The following is a 14,694-nucleotide window of genomic DNA, read 5'->3' on the forward strand; positions in this document are numbered from 1 at the left end:
CAGAATTTCAGTGACCCATCTGTCTTCTTGACTAGGACCACCGGTGCCCCCCAGGGACTCGAGGATGGAGAAATTATGTCGGCCCGCAGCATCTCCTGCACCGCCTGTTGAATGTGGCCTTTTTCCAGTGGGCTCATTCTATATGTGTTTTGGCGCAGGGGTGCGGCATCTCCCGTGTTGATGTGGTGCTGCGACAGATTTGTGCACCCTAGGTCGAACGGTCCCCGGCTGAACACGTCCGAGAACTCATGCAATAACGAGTGCAGCTGGAGTTTCTGGTCAGGCGGCAATCCTGGCTCAGGCCCCGCCAGCTGGTCCATCCACGATTCGGCACCTCTGTCCTCGGACTGGCTGATGCTGCCTACAAGCTCGGGCTCTGTCCCTGGGGCTCCTAGTGACAAGGGACTAACGTGGGCCAGAACTGTTCCCTCCTGCACCGTCGCTGTTCTATCGGAGGTGTTCAGCACCTGAATGAACAGATGCTGGTTCCTCTGTACAATAGTTTCGGCTCCCACCAGCGCATGGCAATCCATGGCAGCTGACGCCGGAGACACCAGGATGGGTGAGTCTGGTCGGGCTGTCACGAGGGGGGACCGATATCGCAGCAGAATCAGCATCTGGGCTGCCGGGGGGATGGAGACAGACTTACTGACCAGAGCCTGCACGTAGGGTACACCCCGGCTGGCCCCCTCTGCCTTTAGGAAATGGAGATGCGTTCCCTGGACTTCCACCCGCCCATTGGCCAGATCGATTTTCATTGGCATCCGCCTCAGAAAGTCTGTCCCCAACAGGCAGGGTATGGGCAACGTTGCGGAGACAAGGATGGGTCCTGCTACCGAAAGCTGCCCAATCTGTATAGGGGCTTCAACCTGGCCCAGGAAGCCCATGCTGCCTCCATTTACTGCAATGAACGTTGTCTTGACGGGGACTAAAGGTCGGATTTTATCCGGCAGCATCTCGTGCATGGTGCTCGAGATGATCGTGGCTGATGCCCCCGTATCCACCAAGATACGTGCCGACACTCCCGCGATATCACCGACCAGGACCGAGGTTCCTGACGTGGCTGCTACCACCTGCCTTGCCAGCTTCCTCCATTGTGTGGCTGAGTCCGGCCACTGACCAGGCGGCGTCTCGTTATCCTGTGGTGCATGGTGAGATTATGGGGGATGGATGTGAATGGACCGAAGATGGGGTTCCTCCCCTTGGAGTGCATTGCAGCAGGGTGAATGCGCCTTTGTTACATAGTGTGGGCTTCCCCCTGGGTTGCGGGCTGGGCTCTCTATGTGGTGCAAATTGCCCCCCCTTGGTGACGTAGGATGGGCCCCCCGTGTGGTGTGGGGGGGCCCCCCCATTGTAGGGGGTGGTGGGGACTGGGGGGTGGGCCCCTCCCGGGTGGGCCCCTCCCTTCTCCCCTCCCTTCTCCCCTCCCCTTCCTTTGTCACGGGGGCGTGGTCCCCCTGGTTCCGTCTCGCTCCGCCGCAAAGCGGTGGTGAGGCGGGCCGTGGAACTGCTCCAGGGCGCAATGTCAATTTTGTGTGCCGCCTCAGCCTACGGGCCGTTGCCCCTGGCAACTCGCCGGCGTCGCAGGTAACTAGTGACGCCACTTCCGGTTGTGACGTCACGCCCGCCCGCGAAACCACGCCCGCCCGCAACGGCACGCCCGGCCGCGACGTCACATCCGACCGCGACGTCACTCCCGCCTGCGACGTCACTTCCGCCCGCGACCTCACTTCCGCCCGCGACGTCACTTCCGCCCGCGACGTCCCTCCTGGCCTCGGCGCGATTCCCGGCGCGGTCCCCGGCCTCGGCGCAATCCCCGACGCGGTCCCTGGCCTCGGCGCGATCCCCGACGCGGTCCCCGGCCCCGGCGCAATTCCCGGCGCGATCCGCGACACCACTTTCGGCCGCGACATCACTTCCGGATGCAACGTCACGTCCGTTCGCGACGCCACTTCTGGTCGCGACGCCATTTCTGGTCGCGACGCGATCACCGGCCCCGGCGCTATCCCCGGCGCGATCCCCTTCCCCCGACCCGGACAGTGGGGACCGGGGAACGACACCAACGGTGCCCACCCCGAGGAGACTCCCGGTGAGTTCGCGGCGTCGGAATTGTAATTGCTCGGCCCGACCGAGAGGCCGGGCGGGACGGCGTCACTCGCCTGGATCCTGTCGGCGTTCGGCCCCGGCGGGTTCCAGGTGACGTTGGTGGCCTCCGGCTCCGTGCGGCACCCCCTCGCCACATGCCCCTCTCGACCACAACGGTGGCAGACCCACGGGGCGTTCCGTCGGAAGGGCTCGGCGCGATGTTGTAGAGGCGGCTGCCAGCGACGCGGCGGCTGGTCGCGGCCCTGGTCCCTCTCCTCCGCCAGTCCCCGGATCGCCGCGTACACCTCCCGCAGCGATGGCTCCGGCTCAGACGTTGGGGGTCCGTTCCCAGCTGCCCCACAGGCAGCCTGTGGCGACGGTGCAGGTTCGGCGGTTGGTGTCGCTGGACCCAGTAGCGCCGCGGCAACGGCTCGGCTGTTCCCCCCCGCCGCGCCAGCCACCCGGCCCACGGGTGGCGCCCGGCCCATGACGTGCTCGTGGGCTTGGATGGTCCGGGCAGCCCACAGCGAGGTGCGTTCCTCCGGCGTCACCACGGGCATTACAATGCCAGCGCGGCAAGCGTAGGCGATGAGGTGCTCGACCACGAGGTCCTCGAGCGCTTCTTCAGCCAACACGAGCAGCGCACCCCTGTAGGCTAAAGGGCATTCTCTAGCCCCTCGCTGGCGATCCTGGAACCGTTTAAAGGCTCCTTCCGCCGGGCAATAGATCTCCCCCAAAGCCTCGTAGGCCGCCTGTAGTGTGGTCTTGCAGTGCGAGGGAAGGGAGGTGTAAGAGGAGAGTGCCTCTTCGCCCAGAACAGATGGCAGCGCTCGTAGTGCCTCTTCATCTGTCCACTCGAGAGCGTGGAAGGCAGCCTCGAATTCGCGGACAAACCCCTGCCAATCTTCTTCCTCGGCCACGAACTTGTCGACGGGCCCCAGCCGACGTGGCCGTCCTGCCACCTGCTCTCCGTGTTGGGTGTTTAGCCCTGGGGGTTTTTGGCGGGAGCGGCGGCGGCTGGCGTGACGAGGTTGGTTGCGGCTCCTGCCTGGCCGGCTGGTCGGCCTCCGGGTCCCGTGGCCTCTCCTCCCGTAGTACGCGTAGGGGTGGGGGTCCCGGTGCTGGCGGGCCCCCCATAGGGAGCCTCTGCAGTAGCTCCTGGAGTGCCCTCTCCACGCGGGCCATGCGGTCCTCTATGGGGTCCTCCAGGCGATCCAGGCCCCCTGCTGCTGCTTCTGATAGCAGGCCCCCTTGTTGCCCAGGATGGGAAGGATCCCCGGCCCCTGCTTCCTCTTCTCTTGGCTCTTTTCCGCGGGGATTCTTCTTTGTAGCCATTGTAGATCCCACCGCTGCCACCAGATGTATAGGAGAGCCGACACAAGATTGCAGGGGTTTCGTCTTTTAATCCTTGTCTCCCATCCACACCTGTCCCCAGCCGTCCCAATCTCGTTCCCGCCAAAGGCCCCCTCTTCCCGCCCGTTCTCTCCTTATATCTCCTCAATCACCCCTCCCACTAACCCACCTATTGGTGGGAATCCTTCCCCTGACACCCCTACAATAGGAATGTAGCGCAGGATCACCAACGAAGATTAATTCCACTCAACATTTATTTTAGTTTGACAGACACTTTGATTTTAAGATTTTAATACCCACCCATGAGTAATTTTCCAATATGATCATCTTCTTTATAATCTGTAATTCATAACACATGTATCATTATGTGACATCATATCAGAACATGATCAGAAAATAAATGCCTGCTAATGCACACACATATCACACGTATGTTCTTGTATCCATTTGTGTCGGATTTAATTATTTCCAGACATTTTAGCTTTAAGATTTAAAGAGAAAAAAAATCGCCCACTGCTTACCCATACTAAAATCCTGTGAAACGTTTTTGAAATAAAAACAAAACCTAGAGAAATAATTATACTTAAAAACCAAGTTTCCTGCTCAAAGATAAAAGTTACCCTGCCCTATGTGTTTACTGTATTGTTCCCCATGCAGGCAGTGTGAATGTAATGGCTCTTAAGATCACAAACTCAGTATGATGTTCATTGTTTCATTTTAATTCATTTTAACGCCTTAAAAACGTCAACGTCTTCCTTTTAAAATGAGCTCAAGGCATTGCTCACCTCCATTGGCAGCTCTGAAAAATTGGTAAACGTTCCACATTACTACGGTGGGAATAGGGGACAGTGTCCAGAAGACAACCATTATTAAACACCGTAGCACTTCCAAAATCTAATTTGAAATGTAAAACGTATTCATTCAAATACACTTTAAATTTATTTTTAATTTAATTTATTTTAATTTTCTATCTACGTGACTTTACCGAAATAACAAAGAATATTAATTCCTGCAGTCACGAAAGTTTTAAGTCAAAACTTATTCAGTCAAGTTGTAATATTCATGAACAATACAAAAATATATTGTGAAACTTTAAAACTGTAAATGCAGTCTGGTTCCTACTGACAGTACATTTTCAACATTTGGCTTTGAGACTGGGTCAAGAGGCATTGGTGAATGAACGTGTGCTGACATAATCGGTGGCCCGGTTGAAATTCCAGAAATTTGATCTTCTAATGCCCAAATGCCTCTGTTAATAGGCAGGGCCAAGAGGAGCCTGTGTCCCATTGTAAACTTTCTGTACTAAACCCTTTTACGCACTTAAGCAATTGTGAAAAATAATCAAAGAATGAACCAGTGCATTTACTTTCCAAATTTGCCAAGTTATTCGCATTTTTCCCCCATCCATATAATAAACAACATTGTGTTCAGGAAATGTGATGCTTCTGCTGATCTCTGTCGACTCTGCTGAAGGGCCAGGAAAGAGCTGTTGTAATTATGAGGGGGTTTTGGGCTGTGCATTTTTTGAATTTCATACATACGTAGTGCTGGTTTAGGAATCCGCAGGGGTGTGACTCTTTTAAAAAAACCCAAACAGACCTGGCGTTTTGCCTCCGTGTCTTTGCCATGGTTCTGCTGTTAATGGGAAACCGAACGAGAATGCAGCCTCGGAATGTGTATAGTGCATACAGATCACAGCACGTCACACACTGAAATACAATTCCTAAAAGCAAGCACATTGTGCAATGTGTGTGGCAGCAGGCAAAGTGTGTGTTATTTTTTATCACGTGGTATGTGTTGTAAGCTCTTATTTCTTCAAGATGTATTAGGGTTTTTAAGATTCTGTGTAATTGTGTGAGGCACAGAACCATATCAGGTAGCTTGACAGGATGGAATCAGCATTGTGGCGTTTATATAAATGAAATGTGTTTAATGGATACAAACGCCATGCAAGTATTTAATAAACCAGGATGTTTGCAGGTAACGTCCCTGTATACAGAGGGTCCATGAATTCTGTATGTTGGGAAGTGGCATGTTAACTTTCTAGTAACAAGGTTTATTCGTTTTAGGTCCCTTGAAAATACTACACGTTAAATTACAGAAACATTGCCATTTGGTCAGGAAGGGAAAGTGTAGCGTTTCGCATTTGTTGGAGTGAATATATCAATGTCATACGGCAAATCAAACCATGCTCAAACACTTTATAGGATTGTCTCAGTGGTTACCACCAGACTTTGCTATGTTGCACAGGCATATTCATTGATCTTCTTGGTTCTTTCGGTAAAGTCACGTAGAAGGGAAGTAATACAATAATAAAAATAAAACATAATAAAATAATTCTCACGACGTTTCGGCCACAACGCAAGCAGCCGTCCTCAGGTGAAACCAGGTCTGTCGAGGCGACAGCGTCTGAATGAAACAGCACACATGCTTGGAGCATATATATAAGCTGGGTTGGAAGGGGGGGGGGGGGAAGGGCGTCTTGACAAAATAATTTGCATATCAAGAGGAATTTAGCATATTTATGGGAAATGCAGGTATGTGATTAGTACTACTTATGTCCGTGCATTATGCAGGATTAGCAGCATCCAAGGGAGGGGATATGGGAAATGCAGGTATGTGAATTAGTGCTACTTTGCCCGTGCATTATGCAGGATTAGCAGCATCACAGGGAGGGGATAGGGGTAGCATTAATAAAGGGAAGAAGTGTTAATAGTATGTAGCTGCAGTAACTAAAACCACCACGTAAACAACTAAAGTATAAACTACATAGTATCATCATTATACTAAATATACTCTACAATAAGCTGAGTTACTAACAGTAAGTAATACATTACAATTCTACGTCGTAAAAAATATAATATGCTTCCATCTAAACTGTATTCTCTTACATCACAGTATATAGTACGGAGTCTACACCGTACTATATACTGCCATAGACAAACCCAACTTTAAATTATATGCTGTATTGCTATAAACCACCTTATCCATTGTAATATTACACTATGTATTATTCTACCCACCCTAATGTATATCACACTGCTGTATATTCACTATACAATTACGATATTATATATTACTTTGTACATTGTCTTAAGTATATACATTTTTATACTATTTGTTATTATACATTATACCGTTGACCGTCGTGTGAAAGATACTAAGAGGAAGAAACAAGATATGTCAATGCAGCGGAGCAAAGAATCCATTCCCTGCGGAGAATACAATGCCAGTGAGTGGAACGCGGTCTGAAAGTCACCGTAAACGTGAACACAATCAGTTAAGATCCGAAATGGTTTATTACGTCCTTCCAATGATTGCTAAGCCAGAATCCATCTTCTCGGTTGAAATTGTCTCTATGTTTGTATATGTGGATTGCCTCATGAACGAATCTCTCATGGTAGCCAGATGGCTTGCAGAGAACCTCTGTCTTGGAGAAGTCAATATCATGTGAGCCCACTGAATTGTAACAGTGATCTGCTACGGCTGAGGTGTTTGTCCTACCGTGTTTCAAGTCTGCTTTATGTTCACGGATGCGGTCCGAGACATGTCGTTTGGTTTCTCCAATGTAACTGCTACCACAGAGGCAACTTAGTTTGTAGACGCCAGGGTACTGTATGTCTGGAACCACATCTTTTACAGACGGGACCAGATCACGGATTTTATGTACTGTGTTGAATCGGACCTGGATCTTTTGTTTTATCAGGATTTTGGAGATCTTTTTTTTGACCCCAGCAATGTAGGGTATGGTGATGGTCTTGAAAGGCTCCTCAATGGGATCCTTCTTGATGATTGGAGTGTTGGCTTTGCGGATTGTGTAGTCGGAGTAACCATTAGCCTTAAGAGCTTGGCGTACGTGTTTGAGTTCACTGGTAATGTGTTCTTGGTCGGATATATGCATTGGGCTCTATGGTATAGAGTCTTGATGAGGGAATTCTTCTGGGATGGATGGTGGTGGGAATCCGGTTTTAGGTAAGCATCCGTATGGGTGGCTTTCCTGTAGACAGAGTGGCTCATTGAACCATCAGGTCTCCTTTTAATTAGGACTTCCAAAAAGGGTAGCTTGTCATCTTTTTCGACTTCCATGGTGAATCTGATGGCTGGGTGTATGGAATTGATGTGGTCGAGAAATTGGTCTAGAGCAGGCCGGCCATGTGGCCAGATGACAAAAGTGTCATCTACATACCTCTTCCATAAGGTCGGGCATAGAGTGGTAGTCTGGATGGCGTCAGTCTCAAATTTCTCCATGAAAATGTTGCCTACAACCGGAGATAGGGGGGAGCCCATTGGGGTGCCCTCAGTTTTTTTGCAGAAAGTTCCATTCCAGGTGAAGTATGTATTGGTTAAGCAGTGTCTCACCACGGGGGGTACCCCAGTATTCAGTCCTTGATGAACCAAGTCTTCAATGATTGCGATGGTGTCAGGTACAGGAACTTTGGTGCATAAGGTTCAATGAGCCACTCTGTCTACAGGAAAGCCACCCATACGGATGCTTACCTAAAACCGGATTCCCACCACCATCCATCCCAGAAGAATTCCCTCATCAAGACTTTATACCATAGGGCCCAATGCATATCCGACCAAGAACACATTACCAGTGAACTCAAACACGTACACCAAGCTCTTAAGGCTAATGGTTACTCCGACTACACAATCCGCAAAGCCATCACTCCAACCATCAAGAAGGATCCCGTTGAGGAGCCTTTCAAGACCATCACCTTACCCTACATTGCTGGGGTCACAAAAAAGATTTCCAAAATCCTGATAAAACACAAGATCCAGGTCCGATTCAACACAGTACATAAAATCCGTGATCTGGTCCCGTCTGTAAAATATGTGGTTCCAGATATACAGTACCCTGGCGTCTACAAACTAATTTGCCTCTGTGGTAGCAGTTACATTGGAGAAACCAAACGACATGTCTCGGACCGCATCCGTGAACATAAAGCAGACTTGAAACACGGTAGGACAAACACCTCAGCCGTGGCAGATCACTGTTACAATTCAGTGGGCTCACATGATATTGACTTCTCCAAGACAGAGGTTCTCTGCAAGCCATCTGGCTACCATGAGAGATTCGTTCATGAGGCGATCCACATATACAAACACAGAGACAATTTCAACCGAGAAGATGGATTCTGGCTTAGCAATCATTGGAAGGACGTAATTAACCATTTCGGATCTTAACTGATTGTGTTCACGTTTACGGTGACTTTCAGACCGCGTTCCACTCACTGGCATTGTATTCTCCGCAGGGAATGGATTCTCTGCTCCGCTGCATTGACATATCTTGTTTCTTCCTCTTAGTATCTTTCAAACGACGGTCAACGGTACAATGTATAATAACAAATAGTATAAAAATGCATATGCTTAAGACAATGTACAAAGTAATATATAATATCGTAATTGTAAAGTGAATATACAGCAGTGTGATATACATTAGGGTGGGTAGAATAATACATAGTGTAATATTACAATGGATAAGGTGGTTTATAGCAATACAGTATATAATTTAATGTTGGGTTTGTCTATGGCAGTATATAGTACGGTGTAGACTCGTGTGATGTAAGAGAATACAGTTTAGATGGAAGCATATTATATTTTTTACGACGTAGAATTGTAATGTATTACTTACTGTTAGTAACTCAGCTTATTGTAGAGTATATTTAGTATAATGATGATACTATGTAGTTTATACTTTAGTTGTTTACGTGGTTGTTTTAGTTACTGCAGCTACATACTATTAACACTTCTTCCCTTTATTAATGCTACCCCTATCCCCTCCCTGTGATGCTGCTAATCCTGCATAATGCACGGGCAAAGTAGCACTAATTCACATACCTGCATTTCCCATATCCCCTCCCTTGGATGCTGCTAATCCTGCATAATGCACGGACATAAGTAGTTCTAATCACATACCTGAATTTCCCATAAATATGCTAAATTCCTCTTGATATGCAAATTATTTTGTCAAAGACGCCCTTTCCCCCCCCCCTTCCAACCCAGCTTATATATATGCTCCAAGCACGTGTGCTGTTTCATTCAGACGCTGTCGCCTCGACAGACCTGGTTTCACCTGAGGACGGCTGCTTGCGTTGTGGCCGAAACGTCGTGAGAATTATTTTATTATGTTTTATTTTCATTATTTTATTACTTCCCTTCTACGTGACTTTACCGAAAGAACCAAGAAGATGAATCCCTGCAGTCACGAAAGCTTTAAATCGAAACATATTCATTGAGTTGGATTAATGTATTTTATATAGTGGTGTCACATTTGTGTAACACATTGCGTGAAGAAATGATAAGAGCTCATATCTTTATCGGGTTAACGCAAAATACAAAAAAACACTCCTCTAGTGAAGATATATAGCCAATCAAATTGTGATAAATCATGTATTCATAGGATTGTCCGTAACTTTGTACAATTATAATTATTTCTTTGTTTTTCAACATCCTTATGATATTTTTTACGTTGTTCTTACATTGTTTCTCTTTTATTCTCTTGTGATGTTTTAAAATTGTTCTAGAATTGATTTTAAATTCAATAACTATTTTCATTTGCATTACTGGTAAAATGCAATCACGAAAAATTACACAAATTTATTTTGGAGCTTGTACATTGGGACCTGTGTTGTCAATTGCACATTACTAACCTACTTATTATTTCATTTGGTATTATGCTTGTTTACCCAGGAAGCAATGAGCACCTCTTTGTGGGATGTCATAATTGGTTCTCCTGTGAAGATTAGTGGTTTTTGCCATAGGAATGTCGAGTGTTCACTGGGGGTGAGGCATCCCATTGCTTATTCTTAGTTTTTTTCGGTAAAGTCACGTAGGTAAAAAACATTAAAAAGTAAAAAAAATCACGACGTTTCGGAGGCAACACAAGCTTCCGTCTTCAGGTGGTACCGTTTTTTTATTTTACTTTTTAATGTTTTTTACCTACGTGATTTTACCGAAAAAACCTAAGAATATGAATCCTTGCAGTCACGAAAGCTTCAAATCTAGAATCCCATTGCTTGTTTGGGCAGGGATTTTTTTCGGTCATGGCTGGGCTATTGACTACGCTGATCCCACACGTCAGCACATTGTGATTTCAACTGTTTGTCTGCACATGTTCTTGACAATGGGATGGCTGGCTGTAGTGCACGGGCCTATACTGCAGTGCATATGGTTTTGACCAAATGTATGTCCTGCAGAGTATGGACAACTTGATTGGAGGCACCATGCAGCCACCCTGTTCAAAGGTCAGATCGAAGCACACCCTCCAACATGATCGTGATTTTTTTTTATTCCCGTTTGAAATGTTTTACCAAATCCTTGATGGCTAATCACTAGAATACCCATCCACCCATTTAGGTTATGGGTGACAAGAAGCAAACAGAACTTAGTCCGCTACATAACACAGTTCATTTCAGCAAATTAATGTGTGATAAACGTGGTGTAGGAGCTTATTAAGACAGCAAGCTGTTGCATTTGAAACGCTGAGATTGCCAAACGAAAATATTATTTTGTCGACTTGCATGAAATTGGTGTTAAACAAAGATCCCTCGTGTAGCCTTAACAGACTTTTGGGGCAAGTGCTGTCAGCGAGCACCTATGAAGGCCGGCACGGCACACGAGGGAGTGAGTGGCCAGCACCACGCCGACCGCTTTTGTCTCCCACGTGGATGTGTTTACACATTGCACTAGGTAATCATTTGAGGCTGAGTCGACCTATGGGACGCCAATGATCGGTTCAGATTAAACACACACACGCGCACACAACGCTGCCTGGGATACAGTTTAGTTTTATTCTTAATTTCTGTGCCCTAGGTTAGAGTCTCGTGGTATGTGTGTCGTGTGAAATGCCCTATTGTCTGTTTTGACTTCTACAGCAACTAAAACATTGGTGCTCATGACCGAGGAGCCCGGGGTCCTGCTCGCAGGAATGTAAATTGCAGGGTGCAGGGAGGGGGAGGGAGTGATGGTGGCACTCCCACCCTCTGTGTACCGGCCGCAGAATTACAGACCTCCGTCGGGCTGCCACCACCAAAAGGCAAGTATGGAATTTTTTTCCAAAGAAAAATAGCAACTGCAATTTAGATGGCAAGTGTTGGTATGATTGAAGGCAAGTTGGTTTTGCTCACAAGCGATTTGAATCTGTATAAACATATACTTCGTGAAACATCACTTTTCTCCTTCATTGAAAGAAGGAGAATGTGTTTTGTTGCACTGGAACAAATCTTAAGGGACAGAGTTGGTAGCGGTGTTTTTACAAGCACACCTCACAACCAACGTTAATAATTCTGCCTTAAGCTTAAAAAAAAGTGAGACAACATTTTGGACAGTGGCCCTGAATCACAGGAGAGAGGGCAACCAACCATAGTCATTGACAATCAGACACATTCTACAATGGGGTGCTTCGTACAACAAAAAGTACACTTTAAAGATAGTTTGTATTTTTAAAGTGTTCCGTTACTGTCGTAAATATTTTCTAGCAATGACCACTTTAAATAGAGATTTGTGATCGAAGAAATGCAATGTGTTATTCCTTACAATTCTTATTTTCCTCCGAAGCAGGCCCACTTTTCGAAACAGTATTAATGTCTTCAGACTTCTTCAATGCGTGTTTAAACATATTTTGTTCTTTCTCGTACGTTAATTGAACACGCATTGACTTTGTTACTGTAATCAGCAAAAACAAATGGACATCTTGTAGTTCTGAATTGCGTTGAGCAGGATGACATGGACAATGCGTTGAAGGAAATGACAAGTGAGGGTTGCCCCGTCCCAGGTGCAGTCAGGTCAAGGGCAATGTTGCAGTCGCAAAAAAAATTAATGGCTCATGTTCTCAGTGGAGCATGTAATGTTAAGATATGCTTGTAACTAGAGAGGGCCATTCCCACTCCCTTCCCTCACATCCCTTCATGTAATGCACCTGCACTTGCCAGGGTTTGTCGTCTGTGTATACATCAGGGACACGCTGACAGGTTTATTCATTTAGTTTTGAACAAATGGCTTGAACTTGACAGCAAAGATTTATTTTCGGGTCAACAGCTACAAAGAATCTTGTTTATACTTCAAATCTAGCCACATAGTAGTGTGGTAGAGCACTGCTCTCACAATAAAAAGTGTGTTTTAGTTCTAATCCCCGCTCAGCAGTTGACTCAGCTTCCCGTGCTTCATGGGTCAATAAATGAGAACCACTTTCTGGGTCGTTAACGTTTGCATTGTTGTCCTGTAGTGTTATTCACCCATGCCGTACACAGTGCGGTGGTCATTCGGAAGTTCCACTTTCGGCCTCAGAGCCACTACGTCTGAGATTTAGAGTTATCTTACCTATAAATGTATTTTTTTGTCTGTCTGTCCATCTGTTAGTATGCACTGCTGTAATCATAGGTACCACCACAGTCAATATGCAATGCTGTAATCATAGCAGGTACCACCACAGTCAGTATGCACTGCTGTAATCATAGCAGGTACCACCACAGTCAGTATGCACTGCTGTAATCGTAGCAGGTAACACCACAGTCAGTATGCACTCCTGTAGTGAAAGTAGGTGCCTCCACAGTCGCTATGCACTGCTGTAGTGATAGCAGGCACCACCACAGTCAATATGCACTGCTGCAGTGATATCAGTAACCACCACAGTCGGTATGCAATGCTGTAGTTAAAGCAGGCACCACCACAGTCAGTATGCACTGCTGTAGTGAAAGCAGCAGAGGTGGGACAAAGTCATTGTTATGCAAGTCCAAGTCGAGTCGCAAGTCATCAAATTCATGACTCGAGTCTGACTCGAGTCCAAGTCACATGACTCGAGTCCACATCTCATAGGTGGGACAAAGTCATTGTTATGCAAGTCCAAGTCGAGTCGCAAGTCATCAAATTCATGACTCGAGTCTGACTCGAGTCCAAGTCACATGACTCGAGTCCACACCTCTGGAAAGCAGGTACCACCACAGTCGGTATGCACTGCTGTAGTGATAGCAGGTTCCACCACAGTCGGTATGCATGCGTTAAAATGCTATAAAAATACACAAAATGCTGAGGTACATTTTTCACAGTGTGATGTCCTCTTCTCCCCCCCCCCCCAACCCTGATGCGTGCAGTTATTACTATACAGTCGGTAGACGCTACTACTATAGGCCGTAGATATTACTGCAGAACGGGCGGGGGGATCATGGCTGGGGGGGTGGGTGAGGGGTAGCGGCCCAGCCCCCAGCCTGCCAAGGTGCCACCTCGGCTGGCTGCGCAATCTAGGTGAGGCTGTAGGCTCTGCGCGGGACTAGGCCTCACCACCGCAATGTTAAGTACTATTTTCTTGCTTCTTTCGCTAATCTCACGTAGATAGAAACCTATTATTTAAATAATCACCTTGCAATTATTTAATTTATGTTTGTGTGCAGACAACTCATATTTATACTTTTTGCTTCTTTCACTAAACTCATGTACATAGAAACCTATTAATTTAATATTCACCTTGGAAATATTAAAATATTAATGTTCATGTGCTGACAACTAATATTTCAAAATTTACTTGGTTAATATTAATATAATTATTATTTTGTCTAAGTCCTTGTGTGCGTGCGAGTCCATGTGCGTGTCTGCGACGATGTTAGTGCGTGTGTACATCAGTGTGTGTGTGCGTGAGTCGATATGTGTGTGTGTCAGTCGATGTGTGTGTGTTAGTCAATGTGTGTGCGTGGTGTGTGTGTGTAGACAACTAATATTAAAAAATGATGGGAGTAAATTTTAAAATAATAATGTGTCTAAGTCCATGTGTGCGTGTGAGTCGATGTGCGTGTCTGCGTCCATGTGTGTGTGTAAGTCGATGTTTCTGTGTCTGTGAGTAGATATGTGTGTGTGTGAGTCGATATGTCTGTGTGTGTGAGTTGATGTGTGTGTTTGGGTCGATGTGTGTGTGAGAGTCGATGTGTGTGTGTAAGTCCATATGTGTGTGTTTAAGTCCATGTGTGTGTAGGTCGATGTGTGTGTGAGTCGCTGTGTGTGTGTGTGTGTGTAAGTCCATGTGTGTGTGTGTGTGAGTCCATTAGTGTGTATGTGCGTCAATGTGTGTGTGTAAGTCCATATGTGTGTGTCTAAGTCCATGTGTATGTAGGTCGATGTCTGTGTGAGTCGCTGTGTGTGTGAGTCGCTGTGTGTGTGCAAGTCGGTGTGTGTGCAAGTCGATGTGTGTGTGTGTGTGGGTCGATGTATGTTTGTAAGTCGATGTGTGCGTGTATGGGTCTATATGTGTGTGTGTAAGTTGATGTG

The sequence above is a fragment of the Lampetra planeri genome, chromosome 1, assembly GCF_965212315.1.
Source record: "Lampetra planeri chromosome 1, kcLamPlan1.2.h2, whole genome shotgun sequence".
NCBI classification, from domain to species: domain Eukaryota; kingdom Metazoa; phylum Chordata; class Hyperoartia; order Petromyzontiformes; family Petromyzontidae; genus Lampetra; species Lampetra planeri.